This window comes from Salvelinus namaycush, chromosome 2 (genome assembly GCF_016432855.1).
Source record: "Salvelinus namaycush isolate Seneca chromosome 2, SaNama_1.0, whole genome shotgun sequence".
Lineage (NCBI taxonomy): Eukaryota > Metazoa > Chordata > Actinopteri > Salmoniformes > Salmonidae > Salvelinus > Salvelinus namaycush.
In genome coordinates, this window is record NC_052308.1 from 54,475,568 (window position 1) to 54,500,089 (window position 24,522).

General features: G+C 41.5%; 1 protein-coding gene across 1 annotated transcript in view; it reads left to right on the forward strand.

The window, feature by feature from the left end:
- Positions 1 to 24,522, forward strand: part of LOC120022190 (receptor-type tyrosine-protein phosphatase T-like) — a 356,205-nt gene that overhangs the window by 140,738 nt on the left and 190,945 nt on the right. The gene's annotated exons all lie outside the window — the stretch shown is intronic.

A 24,522-nucleotide genomic window follows, 5' to 3' on the forward strand; every position in this document is an offset into this window, starting at 1 on the left:
ACGACGACTGCCGAGCGCCGCTCGAACAGGGAGAGGAGCCACCTTCGGTGCAAGTCGTGACAAGACATCAGTCAGGAAGATAAAGCTTGGTCGCCATTGGGTCTTCCAAATGGACAATGACCCCGAGCATACTTCCAAAGTTGTGGCAAAATGGATTAAGGACAACGAAGTGAAGGTATTGGAGTGGCCATCACAAGCCCTGATCTCAATCCTATAGAACATTTGTGGGCAGAACTGAAAAAGTGTGTGCGAGCAAGGAGGCCTACAAACCTGACTCGGTTAGACCAGCTCTGTCAGGAGGAATGGGCCAAAATTCACCCAACTTATTGAGGGAAGCTTGTGGAAGGCTACCCTAAACGTTTGACCCAAGTTAAACAATTTAAAGGCAATGCTACCATATACTAATTAAGTGTATGTTAACTTCTGACCCACCTGGAATGTGATGAATGAAATAAAAGCTGAAATAAATAATTCTCTCTACTATTATTCTGACATTTCACATTCTTAAAAGAAAGTGGTGATCCTAACTGACCTAAGACAGGGAAATTTTACGAAGAGTAATTGTCAGGAATTGTGAAAAACCCAGTTTAAATGTATTTGGCTAAGGTGTATGTAAACTTCCGACTTCAACTGTATAAATACACAAAGTACCAGTCAAAAGTTTGGACACTCCTACTCATTCAAGGGGTTCTTCATTGTTACTATTTTCTACATTGTATAATAGTGAAGACATCAAAACTATGAAATAACACAAATGGAATCATTTAGTAACCAAAAAAGTATTAAACAAATCCAAATATAGTTTATATTTAAAATTCTTCAAAGTAGCCACCCTTTGCCTTGATGACAACATCGCACACTATTGGCATTCTCTCAATTAGCTTCATGAGGTAGTCACCTGGAATGCATTTTAGTTAACAGGTGTGCCTTGTTAAAAGTTAATTTGTGGAGTTTCTTTCCTTCTTAATGCGTTTGAGCCAATCAGTTGTGTTGTGACAAGGTAGGGTGGTATACAGAAGATATCCCTATTTGGTGGAAGACCAAGTCCCTATTATGGCAAGAACAGCTCAAATAAGCAAAGAGAAACGACAGTCCATCACTACTTTAAGACACGAAGGTCAGTCATTGCGGAAAATATCAGAAGGTTTGAAAGGTTCTTCAAGTGCAGTCATGAAAACCAGCAATAGCTATGATGAAACTGGCTCTCATGAAGACCCCCACAGGAAAGGAAGACCCAGAGTTACCTCTGCTGCAGAGGATATGTTCATTGGACTTACCAGCCTCAGAAAATGCAGCCCAAATACATCCTTCACAGAGTTCAAGTAACAGACACATCTCAACATCAACTGTTCAGAAGAGACTTTGTGAATCAGGCCTTCATGGTCGAATTGCTGCAAAGAAACCACTACTAAAGGACAAATAATAAGAAGAGACATGCTTGGGCCAGGAAATATGAGCAATGGACATTAGACCGGTGGTTATCTGTCCTTTGGTCTAATGAGTCCAAATTTGAGATTTTTGGTTCCAACCGCCGTGTCTTTGTGAACGGATGATCTCCGCATGTGTGGTTCCCACTGTGAAGCATGGAGGAGGAGGTGTGATGGTGTGCGGGTGCTTTGCTGGTGAAACTGTCTGGTATTTATTTAGAATTCAAGGCACACTTATCTAGAATGGCTACCACAGCATTTTGCAGCAATACGCCTTCCTATCTTTTTGACGCATAGTGGGACTATAATTTGTCTTTCAACAGGACAATGACCCAACACACCACCAGGCTGTGTAAGGGCTATTTGACCAAGAAGGAGATTGATGGAGTGCTGCATCAGATGACTTGGCCTCCACAATCACCCGATCTCAACGCAATTGAGATGTTTTGGGATGAGTTGGACCGCAGAGTGAAGTAAAAGCAGCCAACAAGTGCTCAGCATATGTGGGAACTCCTTCAAGACTGTTGTAAAAGCATTCCAGGTGAAGCTGGTTGAGTGTGCCAAGAGTGTGCAAAGCTGTCATCAAGGAAAAAGGTGGCTGCTTTGAAGAATCTCAAATATATTTTCATTTGTTTACCACTTTTTAGGTTACTAGATGATTCCACATGTTATTTAATTGTTTTGATTTCCTCACTATTATTCTAATAAAGAAAAACCCTTGATTGAGTAGGTGTCCAAACTTTTGACCGGTACTGTATATATCTAAAAGAATAATTAAATGTCCACTCAGATGCCCCATACAATCCATTTCCTTTTAAAGCCTTTTGTTAAGTGTATCCTGTCTCTTTTTATTGTACATAAACACGTCAAGGCAGACTCGCCCAGACCTTTTTCAAATGAATTTATATCTCATGGAGGTCAATGTTGTAATCTGGTTCTATGGGTTATACAATTGTTTTTTGTGGCAACAGGGCTTATAAATGAAACATTATGAATAAAACGAATCAATATGTTTACCACCAGAGAGAATACAAGGCTTTTAACTTAACTACAACTATCTGTCCATGTGTAAAAGCCTTCATTAAAAATGAATCACAGTTAGGATTACAGCTCCCTGCTATGCAATTGTTCTTTAAATTGTCCTCTCATAGTTCAATGATTTGTTGTTTTTCTGATACCACAGTCTGCCATTATAGTATTTCTGCCTGAGAGTATGTGGGCGTACTATTAATACATTTATGAGAGTAGAGACGGTGAATGTATTCATCGCAAGACTGAATCCCTTCCTCAAATAAGATCTAAGAATCTTTGAGTAGCGTTGACTTTGTAATTTCAGTCCATGATAAAGTCATAAACAGTGTTGGAAAAAAATATGAATAATTTTAAAATTCAGCACACGTATCGTAGCGTAACAGTTGTAATCAACACATCTTGCGGCTGCGAAGAGCAGATGGGGGAATGGTGTAGCACTAGAGGTGTTAGCTAATGAATTTTCATGATTTGACGAATAATACCGACATGTCCCAGAGGAAGGACCACCATGGGCTTACTTATCCCAGGGTTGAGTGGGAGGTCACTGCACAGTGTTCTGGGGATGAAGAGGTTGGTTATTGTGTTTACCGAACACAACGCACTAAAGGGCCCCGGTCCATCTGAATTCCTTGTGTTTAGTTGAATTCTATGAGCAATACATTTACTTTGAGAGCCTTGATGCAAAAATATGCCATGTATATACTATTTTCCAAGAACATTCTTTGGCTAGATAAGATGAGGTGGACAAGGATTCTGGTGGCAAATTTATCCTGTCCTCTTAAGTACTGCATCTCTGAGAATGATGAAGAAACGATGAGAAAGTTACATGTTGTTTGAAAGAAAATATGACATTCGCCAGTCAGAGAATGTAATTCATGGGCTTTTTTTTGTTATATTTAATATATCCCTTGAGAAGAGTGCTTTATAAGAGGCCAAACAATTTAGAATCATTTGTACTACATGTTTTGTTCATTCATTCGCTTATAGCTTCTAGGGAACTCAATGAACTCAATGGGAACTCAATGAAAGAGCAACCAATCCCATTCCAGATCCGACAAGTACTACAACTACTTTTCTCCCAGTAATTTGTGTGTGACAGAGCACTGCGTGTTCTCAACCCATCTACACAGCTCTCATAGTAGGCAGCCAGCTATAGTACATCACATGGTCAGTGAAAAGCTCTTTGATGCCCAGAATACTTTTTCCACCAACGGTGTCACTTCTTGATTTATGAAGATAAAAGGTTGGGCAGAAATGTCTAACAGGTAGATGCCCCTTTCATTGTATGATCAAAGTCCAGTCCAGCATGCAGTCCATTCCCGACACCTTCAGTCTCAAGTTCTTGAGAGGAGAACAGAAAATAGGGCACTTCTCAGCAAAAGCGTAGGATTAGGCTCTCTTGGAAGGGTGTGACAGACACCTATTGTTAGGGGGGGGGGGGGTGTACTTTTCTTCATATCTGACCAATCTTTCCTGGTATTTGAGAAAGGTAGGGTTAAGGGTTTGAAAGAATATGGACTACTTGGTGTGTTCCTCCAATGTTATTCACAAATTTGTAAAATGAATTTACCTTACCATGTTGACCTGCCACTGCTTGTGTTCCCTACATCCTCTCGATCATCCACAAACCATTCAAACAAGCTCCACATTTCCCACATTGTAGAACCCAATGTATGTGTGGTATTATTTCAAACAATTGAATAATTCTGTTTTTGAGGAATTATGTTGCTTCAAGTTAAATTTGTTAGCACCTCCACAAATAACTAATGCCAGAGGTTTGCATTGGAAGACGAAGTGATGACTGTTGCCATGGCGACGTTGAATGCGGACTACTTTCTGATTAGCGCATAATAAGAGGCTCTTTGGCCTTTGTGGTGAGGTCACTGGGTAAAGAAAGGACTACAGAAACTCGGTGGGGGACGAATTATATGGTAACCTTTGCAGAATTTGATTAAAACTTCAATTAAAATATATGTCAGTGTCACGCACTGCCAGGAGGCAGCCAGTGCGGCAGGAGCCTATGTTTCGCCACACATGACTTTCCCCCCAGAAATCATTTAAAGTCATGTTGTCTTGTCAGCACTCTCCAGGGACTCCCACAAGCCGCTGTCTTCCACTTACGTTAGACAGTCTCATTTGCTGAGAAATTTGAAATTACAATGAACAGGATGCAGTCATGGTTAAAAAAGCCTATTGTTTCCTGAAATGGTGTTACCCATGATCCTGTGTTGGAGGTTGTGAGCAAACTGCAAGTTGTAACAGGTTTCCAGACAAGCTTTAGAGTCTACAGTAATAAGGGCTCTTTTTCCGGCTGGCACTAAGGAGGCGTAAGTGTCAAATGTACGTTAGTTAGCAATTTTGTCATGTAAAAACCGGTGCACTAACACCAGGTTCGGCATTGTACCTTTCCAACATCAGCTCGTTTGCACTGAGTTGGGAGCGGTGGCAATATTTAAAGTGTGTCCTTAAAAACAAGTGCAAAAGTGACACTTTCAGTAACACAATTGATAATGGAATGGATTTTGAGAGTGGAAGTGCAGCCTATCCAGCCATGACACACAGTGCCCATGGAAGGAGAGATGTGCTGATGAATATTGTATTTAGAAAATATTGGTTTTCCCCCATTTTGTTTCATTTGATTAAAAACCAAACATAGCCTACCCACCCCTTATTTTATTTGTATTTAACCAACCAAGTCAATTAAGAACAACTTCTTATATACAATGATGGCCTGGCAAGAGACAAAGGGCCTCCTGTGGAGATGGGCTGAGATTGAAAAAAACCCATTGTAAGACAAAACGGACAACACAGGCAGAAGACACTGGCAAGAGCACAAACTGTGTGTGTGTGTGTGAAGTAAAACAACATGCTTCCTGACAACTAGAAACAACTACGTCTCAACAAACTGTTAATCTATTTGTCCTTTGAACGCCGTCAGGGACACCAGAGGGGTATGCTACAAAGCAGGTTTGAGTAGTCAGCAAGTTAACTTTGGTCAACTATGAGTTTAACTCAGGATAACCGGTCATACAAAAGTGGCTCACCTTTTAGTCGGGTAAATTTGGCTCTGGTGCAGGCTAACTCACTGCTAACTCTACATACCCTGAATGAAATGACTGAGCCACGAGTTGAGGACCAATTAAATCAAATTCCCTCCCTCTTGCAAAGATTGCGTTGTCCTCTTACTTTGAGAAAGATGACTGATTAAATATTTTATTAATCAAATGTTGTGTGTTAAATAGTATTGGGGCTCCCAAGTGGTGCAGCGGTCTAAGGCACTGCATCGCTGGGCTAGAGGCGTCACTACAGACCCAGGTTTGATCCCGGGCTGTATCACAACCGGACTCCATAGCGCGGTGCACAATTGGCCCAGCGTTGTCCGGGTTACGGGAGGGTTTGGCCGGGGGGGGCTCATTGCGCTCTACTTGTGGTGGGCCAGGCACCTGCAAGCTGACCTCGTCATCAGGTGAAATGTGTTTGCTCCGACACATTGGTGCAGCTGGTTTCCGGGTTAAGCGGGCGGGTGTTAAGAAGCGTGGTTTGGCGGGTCATGTTTTGGAAGACTCATGACTCAACCTTCGCCTCTCGAGCTCATTGTGGAGTTGTAGCGATCAGATAAGATCGAAATTGGGGAGAAATTCTTTTTTTTTTTTTTTTTTACAAATTGTGTAATGTTCAAATATATCACACCCACATTTGCACTTTTGTATAACAAAAAATGTATCGTAGGACTGGAAAAAAAAAAGGACTGGTGCTTATGGTTGTGCATTGATAAGCGCACCAAAGTCGGAATTAACGATATGTAATTAAATAAAGATGGCAATACTAAAAGCCTATTTCACACCATATCCTGCTGATTTTGCAAGATAACTTTTCTTTCATTTTGATTTCGGCCCATTGAAAATGTGGCACCGATTCACCCATGGATTGATGTTTCAGCATCGTCTCAATGAAGAGTTTGGCTTTCGACTAGCCATGTGCGACATGCACGCGCAGAAATGTGAAGCTAACTGATGTTGGTGAGCTTTAGAAAACCCTGAGCAGATCTTGCTTTTTTCATAGGATTTCCCTCAGGTCCAGGAGTTTTAAATTGGCTTGGAGTATAAGGGCACAAGGCGAGACCCAGATGCAGACACGGGAGGTAGATGATTTGAGTCTTTGATATTTATTAAACAATCCAAAAGGGGTAGGCAAGAGAATGGTCGTGGACAGGCAACAGGACAAAACCAGTTCAGAGTCCAGAAGGTACAGAGTGGCAGGCAGGCTCGAGGTCAGGGCAGGCAGAATGGTCAAGCAGGTGGGTACGGAGTCCAGAAAACAGGCAAGGGGAAAAACCGGAAGGACTAGCAAAAGAGAATAGAAGCAGGAGTACGGGAAAACACGCTGGTAGACTTGAAAAACATACAAGACGAACTGGCACAGAGAGACAGGAAACACAAGGATATATAAACCAGGGAAAATAAGCTACAACCGGAGGGGTTGGAGACAATCACAAGGACAGGTGAAACAGATCAGGGTGTTACATGGAGGGAAATCCAATACCAAGGGGCTGAGTAATTAAAGGAAATTGTTTCATGCTCGGTTCTAATTTTTGGGACTTTTAGAACAAAACACGATTGAGATCTGAGCTTGTATGTGTTTTCATTTTGAGTTAGAGGAGAGATACGTTTTCCTAAAATGGCCTTATAAATAAAAATATACCAGTGTTTGACTGCATGTTGCTAGTGATCTACAGTGCTGTAGAGATCACAGTGGTGTTGGATGTCTCTGATTGGTGACAAAACAAAGCTCTGCATGAAACATTCAGTGTAGAGCTTGAAGCTTGAACATAAATATACTGAACAAAAAATATAAACGCAACATGCAGTAAAGTGTCCATTTTTCATGAGCTGATATAAAAGATCCCAGAAATGTTTCATAGGTACAAAAAATGTATTTCTCTCAAATGTTGTGCACCAAGTTGTTTAGATCCCTGTTAGCGGGATGTAATGAAGCCCTTTTGTTGGGAAAAACTATTTCTGATTGGGTGGCCTGGCTCCCCGGTGGGTCCGAGTCATGTGAAATCCATAGACTAGGGCCTAATGAATTCATTTAAATTGACTGATTTCCTTCTATGAACTGTAACTCAGTAAAATCTTTGAAATTGTTGCATGTTGCGTTTATTTTGTTTAATATAGTTTTCATAGTTTCACTATAGTGCAACACAGAGAGAAAAGGTCAACAAATCAACAATTTTCTGCCGGCAAAGGAAAAACAAGAGTTGTGCTTGTAATTAAACCCAATACAAAAATCAAATAATATTTAATTTGTCACGTACACGTGTTTAGCAGATGTTATTGCAGGTGTAGCGAAATGCTTGAGTTTCATGAAACTCTACATGGTTGTCTACATGGGGGGTGAAGCTCAACTATATTTTATGTTTTGACCTGATCTATAGAAAGTCCTTCCAAGGTATGAAATGCAGGGTTTTATGAGTGTTTAGTATTGGAAAAGACTATGCATTTTGGTTTTAGAGGAATTCAGAACAAGCTTCAAATCATACAGATTATGTTGAATGATGTTTTAGCTTTTTCAAAAGTCAAACTGCTGCCACTAGAGAACAGTGTCATCCGCATAAACATGTACATTAGCTGTCTCAATATGTCTCCCAATATTGTTGACATATATAATAAAAAACAGGGGACCTAAAAATGTATCCTTGAGGCAGACCCGAGCACAACTCTACGGTGTCCAACTTACAACCATCCACCGTAACACACTGGGTTCGATTTGACAGGTAGTTCACAAACCAACCCAGAGCATGACCAGTAATCCCAATACACTTCGATCTCTGCACAAAGAAAGTATGTTCCTCAGTGTCAAACGTCTTTGACAAGACTATGAATACAGATACACAATGCAGCTTCTTATCCAGGGCACAGCAAATATCATTCAACATCTTCAAAGTTTATGTCAAAGTTTAGTGCTGTGGCTAGACCTGAAACCTGATTGAATACCACTGAAAATATTGTTTTCCTGGAGGTAGGTGTTAAGCTGCTTATTGACTAGGGACTCCAGTACCTTTGCCAGAATAGACAATTTTGATATGGGCCCATAGTTGTTCAGTAGTGTGGGATCACCTCCTTTCAAAAGGACAATGCTGATTTCCACAACTTGGGGATTTCATTACATTCTGCGGTGAGGTTAAAGATGAATGTTAAAGGGGAGGAATGATGTCTGCAGCTAATAGTAGTAGGCAGGGGTCTAGATAATCAGGGCCAGGCAATGTTTTTGACATCAATTGCTTTCAGGGCTCTATGCACTTCTGAGACAGAGAAGTGGAGAGAAAGTTCTCCAGAGAAGAAGAACCTGAAGAAGGAGTGCTCAGGAGTGACAGGTAATTTCACAGGGTGGTTATGTTGACCTTTAACCCTATCAAATAATCCACCTGCATCAAGAAAAAGTTCAGAATAGAGGTTCTCTCAGTTAATCAAGGCTGGTTTAGCAGCATCGCATAGGTGTACCTTTTTATCCTGGCCATTAGCCATAATTAGCCTATGGGTTTTAAATGGTCTACTGAGAGTGCTTAGAAATATTTAGCCTTTTCATTATTCACAATTCACATACCTGCGTTTCGCTTGTTGAAGTAGGCTATCCATCCCCCAGTTTCAAAGAGCGACCTAGTTTGATTACCAAAGACACACTCCTCAAAACTATTAATTCCTCCAATAATACCATATCAATGTCAAAATATTTTTTTTTTATCTGCCTCACACATAGGCAACGATACAAATGACAGAAGCCTAATATTTTGTATAGACGTGCAAATGTTATGCGTAAAGACATTTAGGTCTACGTGTGCACACAGTACCAAATATTTGAAGATAATATACAATGTAGAGGACTGGAGGTCAATAGTAAATTAACGATCAATGGAAATAGTTGTTTTTCAGTTCAACATCTGGTTAGAATCTGTGTAGGGGTTTCAGTCCTGGACTCAAAGCTACATGTGACAAGATCTCATTGGTCTGAATCGTCTATACATTGAGCCTGAAACAGGATACTTGTTATTTGGCCATTGGCCCAATTTTACTGCAAAGAATTCTAATTGGTCAACCACAGACTAGGGTTGGGGGTTATAAATTGCATCCTGTCGCTTTGTTCTGTGGAGAGTGCAAATATGATCTGTAAGTTGGTTCCATAATGTTTCTAAAACATTACATTGCAAGCAGTATAACGGTGAGTGGACATTACAACTTTCCCTTGATAATGTATTTTTATCCAGCTCCTGTGAAAAGTTTGGATGTGCATATAACCTTCCATAGTCTAAATTGCCTATTCTGTATTATACGCCCATGGGGAGCAATTAAGTATTGTACCTGGAACTGAATTTAGACATAGCCTATTTAAAACAAATTGTTAGTTCATTTTTATTAGAATTTGATAAAAAATTATACACTGTCTTTTAGGCCTTATCAATAGCCTATTGAATGTAATCTTCCTTATTGACTACGTTTGGCCTGTCCATGTCCAGACTGCAATTTACAGTTGTCCTACTGAAACAATGCAATTAGAATAATTTGGACTGCAAACGTTCAACATATTTAGCAAATATTGGTCAGGTTATTTCACAAACTAGGCTATAATGGACTAACATTCAAATTGGAGTTGATGACAACGCAATACATAAAATACCGTGAATACACAACTTTAAGTAACCACATAGTTAGCCATGGAGCACGTTCTGATTGGCCAGTGAGGGGCCAAGCCTCAACACACCCACAACTTGTTTATTCACTAAAACCCAGCCCTTTCGTGCCACCGCCAGCTTCTGTGCCCATAATTCTGGTTGTGAAAATAGCTAAAATATTTCTAGCACACCTCTGAAACTATAATTCTACAGCCAGCGCTAACAATCACAATTGCGTTAGGTTTGTTAAAATAGATACAGTTGAAGTCGGAAGTTTACATACACTTAGGTTGGAGTCATTAAAACTCGTTTTTCAACCCCTACACACATTTCTTGTCAACAAACTATAGTTTTGGCAAGACCTCCACAAGTCTGGTTCATCCTTGGGAGCAATTTCCAAATGCCTGAAGGTACCACGTTCATCTGTACACAAAATAGTACGCAAGTATAAACAGCATGGGACCACGCAGCCATGATACCAGTCAGGAATGAGACGCATTTTGTCTCCTAGAGATGAGCGTACTTTGGTGCGAAAAGTGCAAATCAATCCCAGAACAACAGCAAAGGACCTTGTGAAGGTGCTGGAGGAAACAGGTACAAAAATATCTATATCCACAATAAAATGAGTTCTATATCGAGACAACCTGAAAGGCCACTCAGCAAGGAAGATGCCACTGCTCCAAAACCGCCGTAAAAATAGCCAGACAAATAGCCAGACTACCATTTGCAACTGCACATGGGGAGAAAGATCGTACTTTTTGGAGAAATGTCCTCTGGTCTGATGAAACAAAAATATAACTGTTTGGCCATAATGACCATCATTATGTTTGGAGGAAAAGGGGGGGGCTTGCAAGCCGAAGAACACCATCCCAACCGTGAAGCACGGGGGTGGCAGCATCATGTTGTGGGGGTGCTTTGCTGCAGGAGGGCCTGGTGCACTTCACACAATAGATGGCATCATAAGGCAGGAAAATTATGTGGATATATTGAAGCAACATCTCAAGATCGCAAATGGGTCTTCCAAATGGACAATGACCCCTAGCGTTCTTCCAAAGTTGTGGCAAAATGCCTTAAAGACAACAAAGTCAAGGTATTGGAGTCGCAATCACAAAGCCCTGATCTCAATCCTATAGAAAATGCGTGGGCAGCACTGAAAAGCATGTGCGAGCAAGGAGGCCTACAAACCTGACTCAGTTACACCAGCTCTGTCAGGAGGAATGGGCCAAAATTCACCCAACTTATTGTGGGAAGCTTGTGGAAGGCTACCCGAACCGTTTGACCCAAGTTAAACAATTTAAAGGCAATGCTACCAAATACTAATTGAGTGTATGTAAACTTCTGACCCACTGGGAATGTGATGAAAGAAATAAAAGTTGAAATAAATCATTCTCTCTACTATTATTCTGACATTTCACATTCTTAAAATAAAGTGGTGATCCTAACTGACCTAAAACAGGGACTTTCTAGTTGGATTAATGTCAGGAATTGTGAAAAACTGAGTTTAAATGTATTTGGCTAAGGTGTATGTAAACTTCCGACTTCAACTGTACCTAAATCTCAAACCAATAAAAAAAATCTAAAACGATGAGCCTAATGTTATTTACATGCATGCAGGCATGCACGCGTGCGCACACTAACATTTACACGGACGCTCACACATACACTCACACGCACACAATGTCTCCTAGCGGTTTGATGAACAGTTCCCCTCAGCCGTTTGATTGCTTCTCTCTCAGACAAGACCTGATGGATTAGTGTCCTGACATAAGGCTTTGACGACATCATTAGAGTGACCTAGCGTCTCAATACATTCATCTCTACTTGCACACTCATCTTCTGCACATCTATCACTCCAGTGTTTAATTGCTATATTGTAATTATTTCGCCACTATGGCCAAGTTATTGCCTTACCTCCCTTATCCTACCTCTTTTGCACACACTGTATATATACTTTTTTCTATTGTTTTATTGACTGCATGTTTGTTTATTCCATGTGTAACTCTGTGTGTTCTTTGTGTCGCACTGCTTTGCTTTATCTTTGTCACACCCTGACCTTAGAGAGCCTTTTTATTTGTATATTTGGTTAGGTCAGGGTGTGATTTGGGTGTGCATTCTAGTTTGTCTATTTCTTTGTTGGCCGGGTCTGGTTCCCAATCTCTGATTGGGGATCATACTTAGGCAGCCATTTTTCCCACCTTCAGTTGTGGGATCTTGTTTGTGTGTAGTTGCTTTCTGCACTGCATATAGCTTTACGTTGGTTTTGTATTTTGTTGTTTTTGGTGTCATTTAAAATAAAAGTATAATGTACGCCTACCACGCTGCACCTTGGTCTCCTTCTAACAACGGCCGTAACAATCTTGGCCATGTCGCAGTTGTAAATGAGAACTTGTTCTCAACTAGCCTACCTGGTTAAATAAAGGTGAAATATATATATATTTTTTTAAATGATAGATCACTTCCAGGCAACTTGGAGCTCCAAGTGACTGTCAATATTTTCAATAGTCACGGCCAAGTTGAAAGACGTGTCAGAAAGACTGAGGAACAGCCATTGGAGATGAGCAGAGAGAGTAATATCATTCCAATAGAGAATACTGTAGCCTATATGCCCAGCCTGTGATAGGAACTGGGTTTATAGAAGTAGTGTCACAAAATGAACCTGACCACTAACAAATGTGATTTATCTCAGAGAATAGCTTGACTACCTGACATGATCTGTTTACTGCTAAATACTTAAATAGTTACCCGGACAATCTGCATTGACCCTTTTTGCAATAACTCTTTTGACTCATCACATACAATGCTACTGTTTATGATCTATCCTGTTGCCTATTCACTTTATCCCAACCTATACGTACAGTACCAGTCAAAAGTTTGTACATAACTACTCATTCACTGGGTCTTCTTTATTTTTCCTAATTTCTACATTGTAGAATAATAGTGAAGACATCAAAACTATGAAATAACACGTATAGAATCATGTAGTAACCCATATATTTTTTAACAAATCCAAATATATTTTAGATTTTTGGTTCTTCAAAGTAGCCATTTTTTGCCTTGATGACAGCTTAGCACACTCTTGGCATTATCCCAACCAGCTTCACCTGATTTCTTTTCCAACAGTCTTGAAGGAGTTGCCACAACTGTGACCCGATTCAGGAAACTTGGTGTATGTCACAAGTCACGACTTCACAGGAGAGCCGTTTGAATGTAAAAAAATGTTTTTTTTTTAATCAAAAAGCGTTTTTGGGCAGAAATACCTTCTCGAACATGTGAACTTTCATGTGCCTTAATATCAAACTTGTATATCAACTTAATATCAAACTGTAATTACGAATAAAATTGTTAAATTACGAGCCCAGTTGGTTTAGCCACAGAACAAGTAAGCTAGCCATGATTGGCTGAGATAATAAGTGGGCTGGAAATGACGAGAGCTGAGTTTGGATTGGTCTGCAGTGTAGCATCTTGTGTCTATAAAATGAGCTGCTCGTAATGCATAGATAATCTTTTCTACTGCAGTTTTTTTTGAATAATATAACGTTAGCCATGGAGAACTGCAAATATGTTGCTACTGCTCTCAATGACATTGCTGCCCTGAATTGATCAAGCGGTATAGACAAAGGTCAGTGGGAAAAAGTTGTCATGGACTACTTTCTGCAGGACGATCGTGCCATGCTGACTCTCTCTGACTCTGAATCAGACGATGAGGAAATCCCTGATTTATGCTGAGCACTTGTTGGCTGCTTTTCCTTCACTCTGTGATCCAACTCATGTCAAACCATCTCAATTGGGTTGAGGTCGGGTGATTGTGGAGGCCAGGTCATCTGATGCAGCACTCAATCACTCTCCTTCTTGGTCAAATTGCCCTTACACAGCCTGGAGGTGTGTTTTGGATCATTGCCCTGTTTATAATCAGATGATTGTCCCACATGGGATAGCGTATCACTGCAGAATGCTGTGGTAGCCATGCTGGTTAAATGTGCCTTGAATACTAAATAAATCACAGACAGTGTCACCAGCAAAGCACCCCCACGCCATCACACCTCCTTCTGCATGTTTCACTGTGGGAACTAAACATGCAGAGATCATCCGTTCACATACTCTGCGTCTCACAAAAACACGGCGGTTGGAACCAAAAATCTCAAATTTGGACTCATCAGACCAAAGGACAGACTTCCACCGGTCTAATGTCCATTGCTTGTGTTTCTTTGTCTTATTGGTGTCCTTTAGTAATGGTTTCTTTGCAGCAATTCAACCATGAAGACCTGATTCACGCAGTTTCCGCTAGACAGTTGATGTTGAGATGTGTCTGATACTTGAACTCTGTGAAGCATTTATTTGGGCTACTATTTCTGAGGCTGGTAACTCGAATGAACTTATCCACTGCAGCAGAGTTATCTCTGGGTCTTCCTTTCCTGTGGTGATCCTCTTGTGAGCCAGTTTCATCATAGCTATTGATTGTTTTTGCGACTTCACTTGAAGAAACTTTAAAAGTTCTTGAAATGTTACTCATTGACTGACCTTCATGTCTTAAAGTAATGATGGACTGTAATTTAAATGCATTTCAGGTGACTACCTTATGATGCTGGTTGAGAGAATACCAAGGGTGTACAGTTTCCATCAAGGCAAAAGGTGGCTACTTTGAAGATTCTCAAATATAAACTATATTTTGATTTGTTTAACACTTTTTTGGTTACTACGTGATTCCATATGTGTCATTCCACCTGTCACCAGAGGGCGGCAGAGACCGTCCTAGAGACATTGATGACACTCAGGTTTGTCCTATTATTATGATTTCCCTGTTAAAAGAGGTGTGTTTTCTGGTGTCCTTTGCAGAAGCTTGAATTGTTTTACCGTGTGTGTTTGTTTCCTGAGTGAGTTTGAGACTTTTTTTTGCTATGTACTGTTATCCTGTGGCTACTGTTCATAAGTAAAGTATTTATGTTTATCCCTAACCACTTATTCCTCATCTGGTCTCTTCTCTGCACCTGAGTCTGACCTCACCACATCACAATATGTGTAATTTCATTGTTTTGATGTCTTAACTATTATTCTACAATGTATAAAATAGTAAAAATAAAGAAAAACCCTTGAATAAGTAAGTGTGTCCAAACTTTTGATTGGTACTGTACATATACTATTTAAACAAAAGTATATGAACATTTCTTCAAATGAATGGATTCGGCTATTTCAGCCACACCCATTGCTGAAAGGTGCATAAAATCTAGCACACAGCCATACAATCTCCATAGACAAACTTTTACAGTAGAATGGCCTTACTGAAGAGCTCAGTGACTTTCAACTTGTTACCGTTATAGGATGCCACCTTTCCATCAAGTCAGTTCGTAAAATTTCTGCCCTGCTAGAGCTTCCCCGGTCAGTTGTATGTGCTGGAAACGTGTAGGACCAACAACGGCTCAGCCACAAAGTGGTAGGCCAAACAAGCTCACAGAATGGGACCACCGAGTGTCCTCGGTTGAAACACTCACTACATAGTTCCAAACTTCCTCTGAAAGCAACTTCACAACAAGAACTGTTCGTCAGGAGCTTCATGAAATGGGTTTCCATGGCCGGGCAGCCGCGCTCAACACTAAGATCACCATGTGCAATGCCAAGTGTTGGCTGGAATGGTGTAAAGCTCGCTACGATTGGACTCTGGAGCAGTGTAAATGCGTTCTCTGGCGTGATGAATCACGCTGGACAAATCTTGGTTTGGTGGATACCAGGAGAACGCTACCTGCCCGAATGCATAGGGACAAATGTAAAATTTAGTGGAGGAGGAAATAATGGTCTGGAGCTGTTTTTCATAGTTCAGGCTAGGCTCCTTATTTCCTCTGAAGGGGCTACATTATACAATGACATCCTAGACGATTCTGTGCTTCCAACTTGGTGGCAACAGTTTGGAGAAGGCCCTTTCTGTTATGACAATTCTCCCTTGCACAAAATGAGGTCCATACAGAAATGGTTTGTCGAGATTGGTGTGGAAGAACTTGACTTGCCTGCACAGAGCCCTGACCTCCACCCCATCGAACACCTGTGGGATGAATTGGAATGCCGACTGTGAGCCAGGCCTAATCACCCAACATCAGTGCCCTGACCTCACTAATGCTCTTGTGGCTGAATGGAAGCAAGTCCCCGCAGCAATGTTCCAACATCTAATGGAAGCCATCCCAGAAGTGTGGAGGCTGTTAGAGCAGCAAAGGGGGGACCAACTCCATATTAATGCCAATGATTTTGTAATGAAATATTTGACGAGCCGGTGTCCACATTGAATTGCAGAAAAAAGGAAGTTGCTCCATATTTCCTCAACATCAGACACTGTCTGTAGTGTGTCTTGTTTGAGCTTTGATGTACAGTGCTTTCAGACGTAGATTCCGGTATAGGTTCAGATGTAATACAACACAGGCCACAGGTCTGCTCCATCTCTTTGAACCAGTGTTTTCACCTCATTACCAAAATAAAGACTACTTTCTACAGAGCCTCGCCAAGCATCACCATCTAGGGCCCAGCCTCTACTCCTTCCAGCAACAGATTGGCTTACAAGGGCAGTGGGCACACGGGGTATACTAATGTACAAGTCTTCCCAGGTTCATAAATATACAAGTTTGTTCCCCCATGCGCTGGCTGAGGAGCGAGTGTACCTGAGAATCTATCTGTGGGCATTTGATGTATTTTGATCCTCATTGTGAGAACTCATTACCGGGGGAAGCAGCGAGTGGAGTAAGATATTTTCCTCCAGTGAGCCTAAATTATTGGAATGAGTGCCGGTTTGATTCATTCTGAGGGGGAAGGATGATTGCTTTCTCAGCTCACCAACTCCACTGTAGGGAGAGCGTAATAATAACCAGAAGGATCTCTCGATACAGACCCTTTTGGGGAGGAGGTGGGTGGCAGGCGGTGCTGGTGAAGGTGCTAATGGTGTTGAGGGGATACGATGCTAGCTGTGTAGTCTCGGTGCAATCAGTCTACACTCTGCTCTCACCCCAATTTGGATTGCTTTTGTCTCTCCCCACCACCACCATTCTTTTGTTTTCAAGTTATTCATTTTGGAAGAAGAATACACACCGTTTCTCATTTTTTATTTGTTTGTTATACACTGAACAAAAATATAAATGCAACAGATAGTGTTGGTCTCATGTTTCATGAGCTGAAATAAAAGATCCCAGAAATGTCCCATATGTACAAAAAGCTTATTTCTTTAAAATTGTGTGCACAAATTTGTTTACATCCCTGTTAGTGAGTATTTCTCATTTGCCAATATAATCCATCCACCTGACAGGTGTGGCATATCAAGAAGCTGATTAAACAGCATGATCATTACACAGGTGCACTTTGTGCTGTGCATTATGTCGCACAACACAATGCCACAGATGTCTCAAGTTTTGAGGGAGCATGCAATAGGCATACTGACAGCAGGAATGTCTACCAGAGTTGTTGCCAGAGAGTTTAATTTTGATTTCTCTACCATAAGCCGCCTCCGTTGTTTTTTCGAAAATTTGGCAGTACATCCAACCGGCCTCACAACCGGAGACCACATGTATGGCATTGTGTGGGGGCTAGCAGTTTGCTGATGTCAACGTTGTGAACAGAGTGCCACATGGTATGGGCAGTCATAAGCTACAGACAACAAACACAATTACATTTTATCAATACCAATTTGAATGCACAGAGATACCTTGATGAGATCCTGAGGCCCATTGTCGTGCCATTCATCCACCTCCATCACCTCATGTTTCAGCATGATAATGCACGGCCCTATGTCGCAAGGATCTCTACACAAGGAAGCTGAAAATGCATACTCACCAGACATGTCACCCATTGAGCACGTTTGGGATGCTCTGGATCAACGTGTACAACAGCGTGTTCCAGTTCCCGCCAATATCCAACTAACTTTGCACAGCCATTGAAGAGGAGTGGGAAACATTCCACAAGCCACAATCAACAGCTTGTTCAACTCTAGGAGATGTGTTGCACTGCATGAAGCAATGGTTGTCACGCCCGATACTGACTGGTTTCTGATCCACGCCCCTACATTTTTAAAAGTATCTGTGACCAACAGATGCATACCTGTATTCCCAGTCATTAGAAATCCATAGATTAGGGCCTAATTTTTTTTTTTTAATTGACCGATTTCCTTATATGAACTGTAACTCAAAGTCAAATCTTTGAAACTGTTACATGTTGCGTTTATATTTTTGTTCAGTGTATTATCATACTTTTCCGCTTGTTTCGGTTGGCTGAATGCCCCTATCCCTGTTTCCATGTCTCTCGTCTACCAAATGGAGGTGGTGCCGCACACTTGGGAAGGAATTGAATGGGCTCTGAGCCTGCATGCTGTAAGGCTCTGATAAAATGGCAAGGGGCTTTTGGCGAGTGGGTGAAAGTGGAGAGCGGTTGAGGGCTATTGAGCGGCGACTTAATAGAGCGGTGCACTTTAGCAATGCTTAACAGGAATCCAGCCTTGAGAACAATGTGAGACCACATTTTGCTAATATATAGCATAAGAGGGATGCAAAGAACTTTAATAATATATACAGTAGCCCTCACCTTTTAAAGGAGAAATCTGCGATTGCTACGTAGTTTTTAACTTTCAATGAAGGACATATAGCCATTGATTATTAACACATATAACTTATAAATGCCTCATTAGCTAAGTTCAGCTGTCAGACCTCATCAGAACCCAAAATATAAGCTTGTTTTACTCAATTGTGTGTAAACAATGTGATTGTCAACAAACACTGTATCATTTTGATCTCATGGATGGTTCGTCCTTGCATCCATAGCCCTATGTATTCACTTTAGGAGTGGTTACATTTCTCTAGCCGCAAAAGTGGCGGGGTGTCCGCGTTGCTGTTGTGTGAACTGCAGATTGCCTCTATAATACTTTATTATCTTGGATTCTCAATAAAACTGCACTTTTGATTAGTCTCAATCAAGTTTTTACATAATCTTAGCTCTACACAGATACATGCCTCAGACATGAATGCAATTTAAACCTCATGTTCAGGCAAATGAATCAATGGGTATATTTATTGGCAGGGCTGTAAAAGGAGCCTGTTGGAGTAGTGAGAGAGTGGCGGGGAGCCACACGGGCAGAGCGCAGGTAATTAAGGTAACAGTTGTACTCGGTTCCGCTCCACCACTCTTCCTCCCTAATTGTTCTCTGCTTTAAAGGGTGACCTGTGGCCCGGGAAATGGACAGACCAGCCAACACCGGAACTTTATCAGTCAGGAAGTTTTCTGCCTCTCCAGCCCTCACAAACCACCAGGGGTGTGCGTGTGTGTATATATTTTTGTGTGTGTGTGTGTGTTTGAGTTGCACTCCAGAATCCCTCATTAAACTGAGATAGCAAACTTAAAATGATGGGGGTTTAGAATGTCACAGGATGTGAACAGGATGCTTTTTGCCATGGGGTGGAAGTGCAGGGCTATTGTACTAAAGGTCGGACAACTCATTTGTGATTCCTTATATAAGTGGGGCTGAATTTTTCCTGCATGCCCTGTGCACTCATGGATAGACCCACACAATTCAATATTAGGTTTGATGAAAGTGTAGGCTACAGAGATATATTGAGTTGTTAAGAACATGTACTGTAGTCTAGTCTGTAAAATGACTCAAAGGAACTCAAACAAATCCAGGTCCCATGCTCAATTGGAAAACCTAATGAACTTGTGTGTTCTTCTATTGTACCAAGATTGCTACCCCTGTTAATACCTCTCCCTGAAACGACATGAAAACATCGGATTCCATCGGCCTTCCGCTTTGACCTGTCCTACACACTTAAACACCATTCGACCTCATCCTGACTGTACCCTCAGTTACACTTAGCTAGAAGGCATCACAATCACAATCCCACCACTGTATCCGTGTTTTTTGTATGACAATTGTGAGTGGGAATTGCTGGACATTGTAGTACCTGCCAGGGAACAATGGCTGTCGTGAAGTAGAGGGGAATTTTCGAGGCCTTGGTGATTATAGGGGTGTCAGGTAGTCTAGTGGTTAGAGCGTTGGACTAGTAACTGAAAGGTTGCAAGATCGAATCCCTGAGCTGACAAGGTAAAAATCTGTCGTTCTGCCCCTGAACAAGGCAGTTAACCCACAGTTCCTATGGTGTCATTGAAAATAAGAATTTGTTCTTAACTGACTTGCCTATTTAAATAAAGGTAACAAAACATTTTTGGGGAAGATAGACAGTGAGGGATTCAATGGGCTTCAAAGAAATGGCGTCAACATCTTTTTACACCGTTCTATGGACCAGAGACCCCTTGAGGAAGATGGAGGTCAATAACGCCATTTAGCAAATGAACAAAACAACCACCCTATCAAATAACAAAAGAGCAGCAGGTAGTTCCAAGTCTGTGTCAAGCTAAACCGATATTGTGACATTTTGAAAAGTTTCAATCCACGCATCTCCTTTCTTACGTTTCACCCTAAAAGGCCCTGAACTTTGTGTTCATCTCTATTGCAATATCCAACTTGGATTTTGTATATAAAGTTTAGTTATCAAATCATTTGTGAATCTCTGCATATTCTTTATCAGTTTGAAGGAAAATGGAGGGAAAACGTTCAGTTTTCCTTCCAACTTTGGAGTCGCTTTTCAAACATGACGGGAGTAATTAAAAACAACTAAAAAAAGAGTCTCTGGAACATCTGCTTGCAGTCATGTTAATCCAATTTGCTTAAGTCACGTATCTCTGGGGGGCTTATCTTGTCTTTAGGAGGCTTTTGGTACTGAAAACTAGGGGCACTGAGACCATTATGGAGCATTCATATCCCCTTCATAATCATGATGTAAAAAAAGGTATTCGATTGCACGGTTAGACTTTAGAATGTAGATATTGCGAATCAGAGAGGTTAAAAAGTGGTGTGTCAAAATGTGTCTTTTCTGGGGCCTGGAGTTTTTCCTGATCTCATGACCTGGTCAGGTAAAACTCTGGGTCCTGTTGGTAGGCTATGACAGGGTCTAGCCCATTCATAGACGCCCATTCATAACTAGCGTAGCGCCTATTGATGAAGGTATCTTCTTCCCGGGGAACTTTTGTTGAGAGCCCCGCCGCTTGCTCTAAACATTGACATACATTGCTTGCGGTAAGGTTTTGGAAACAAACAAAAAAAGTTGAATTACTACACACCTTTATATATACACTGCCTTCGGGAAGTATTCACACCCCTTGACTTTTTCCAAATGTTGTTAGGTTATAGCCTTAGTATAAAATGTATTTAATCGTTTTTTTCCCTCATCAATCTACACACAATACCCCATAATGACAAAGCAAAAACAGTTTTGGGGAAATTTTTGCAAATGTATTAAAAATGGAAAACGGAAAAATCACACCTTTACTCAGTACTTTGTTGAAGCACCTTTGGCAGCGATTCCAACATTAAGTCATCTTGGATAAGATGATACAAGCTTAACATACATGTATTTGCGAAGTTTTCTCCGATTTTTCTCTGCATATCCTCTCAAGCTCTGTCAGGTTGGAAGGGGAGCGTTGCTGCACAACTATTTTCAGGTCTCTCCAGAGATGTTCGATCGGGGTCAAGTCCGGGCTCTGGCTGGACCACTCAAGGACATTCAGAGACTTGTCTTAAAGCCACTCCTGTGTTGTCTTGGCTGTGTGCTTAGGGTCATTGTCCTATTGGAAGGTGAACCATTGCACCAGTCTGATGTCCTGTGTGCTCTGGAGGAGGTTTTCATCAAGGATCTCTCTGTACTTTGCTCCGTTCATCTTTGCCTCGATCCTGACTAGTCTCCCAGTCCCTGCCGCTGAAAGCTCCCCACAGCATGATGCTGCCACCCATCCTTCACCGTAGGGATACTTGATGCTTGACATGCAATCCAAAGAGTTCAATCTTGGTTTCATCAGACAAGAGAATCTTGTTTCTCATGATCTGAGTCTTTAGTTGCCTTTTGGCAAACTCCAAGCGGGCTGTCATGTTTCTTTTACTGAGGAGTGGCTTCTGTCTGGCCACTCTACAATAAAGGTCTGATTTGTGGAGTGTTGCAGAGATGGTTGTTCTTCTGGAATGTTCTCCCATCTCCACAGAGGAACTCTAGAGCTTTTGTCAGAGTGACCATCAGGTTATTGGTCACCTCCCTAACCAAGGCCCTTCTCCCCTGATTGCTCATTTCTGCCGGGCAGCCATCTCTAGGAAGAACATCTTCCATTTAAGAATGATGGAGGCCACTGTGTTCTTGGGGACCTTCCTAGCTTCAGAATTCGTTTGGGTACCCTTCCCCAGATCGGGGCCTCGACACAATCCTGTCTCAGAGCTCTACGGACCATTCCTTGAACCTCATGGCTTGGTTTTTGCTCTGAAATGCCCTGTCAACTGTGGGACCTTATATAGGCAGGTGTGCCTTTCAAAATCATGTCCAATCAATTGAATTTACCACAGGTGGACTCCAATAAAATTGTAGAAACATCTCAAGGGTGATCAATGGAAACAGGACTCAAGGGGTCTGAATACTTTCCGATGGCACCGTATATATATATATTTGACATTTTAGTCATTTAGCCGACTATACATTTTTTGTACTGGTCCCCAATGGGTATCAAACTGGTCCCCCATGGGGCGGCAGGTAGCCTAGTGGTTAGAGCGTTGGACGAGGAACCGAAAGGTTGCTAGATCGAATCCCCGAGCTGACAAGGTAAAATATCTGTCGTTCTGCCCCTGAACAAGGCATTTAACCCACTGTTCCTAGGCCGTCATTGAAAATAAGAATTTGTTCTTAACTGACGTGCCTAGGTATAAAATATATATATATATATAAAAATAAAAATAAAACCCTGGTTTTGCAAGTACCATGCTCTACAAACTGAGCCGCACGGGACTCTTTTTCTGTTGATATGAAAGATAAGGGGCATGTGCTTCGAAAACTGTATCACATTCAATGATTATTAATGTTCTAAAGCAGGTAGCCTAGTGGTTAGAGCATTGGGCCAGTAAACGAAAGGTTGCTGAATCGAAACCCCGAGCTGACAAGATAAAAATCTGTCGTTCTGCCCCTGAGCAAGGCAGTTAACCAACTGTTCCCCGGGTGCCCGAAGACATGGATGTCGATTTCGGCAGCCCCCTGCACACCTCTGATTCAGAGGGGTTGTGTTAAATGCGGAAGACACATTTCAGTTGAAGGCATTCAGTTGTACAAATGACTAGATATCCCTCTTTCCCTACCTGGGGTGGAATCAGCTCACCCATGGCATAGCAACCCTCTCAGTTGCCCTTTCTCAGTGTGTGCCAAACACTGCCGACCGCCATGTACCTTGATTAATGAGACTTGAGTCATGCCCAATGCTAGCCCCTTACTCCCTCCCTCCTTCACTCCCTCCTTCCCTCTGCTTCATTTGGGGTAGATAGCTGAGAGGAGCTGGAAGAGGGGGAGAAAGGGTATAAATAATAACAACGACAACACTGAGTCATTATTTGTCAAGATCAAGGGCAACTCAGGAGATGCCTTCATTGACTTAACGGCAAAAGCAAAGTTTTAACTCAGGCTTCACAGATGTCACTATTTTTTTGTCTGCTGACCTAGTGAGTTCCCCCTGTTGGATTTTCCAGACTGAAATTAGCAATCTTCTTAGAGCTGATTTCCGAAATGAACCCTGATTAGCCGTAGATTAGCCCTAATCAGGCCCATTCAGACCTGGGGATTTGGGCTTTTGTTGTTCAGCATTATTCTCAATCAGTTCCACTACTGTGAGGCCTTGATCTAACCATGCATAATAAGTCTGTATTCCACAAAGTCGTCAAGTTACTGTGTTTTGTGTTCTGTGGAGAATAATAGTACGTGATGGATGAAAAAGTAGATTTACCGGTATTTATAGTGATCACTGTGTAGTTTACCACAACTGCAATACATGGAGCTTGCTGGTCTCCTTTTTCCAGACTCATATTATAACATCACTCATATCATAAAGTAGACGTCATCAAAACCTTGTACTGTATCTACAAACAATAAAGTATTCTGGAATTATATAAATGCTTTTCTGGATGATGCCATCGATAAGATTCGAGGGGCTTCTTAACAACCAGTTCAAAAGGTTCAAGAGCTCTGCAGCCAAATGCCAGTTGTTTGTGCACTTAGCTTTGGTTTGTCCAGATTACACTACAGGCTTTTCAGACAAAAAATCAGACAAAACCGTTTCAATTTCAAGTCCCACCCAGACACACCCAAACAGAACCCAAATGGAAGGGCGGTTTTGTCTCCCACCATCTTGTATGATTTAGATGTTGTTATTAGCTAACCTAGGGGAAGCAGAATGACCTTTAGGCTAAAGAGCTTTGTTTGAGCAATCCGTTTGTCATTCACTCATGCATGGTATATCAATTTAACCATGATACTCGCAACAAGTGGATGATACTGCTGTGATAGCCCACCGGACATCCATGGG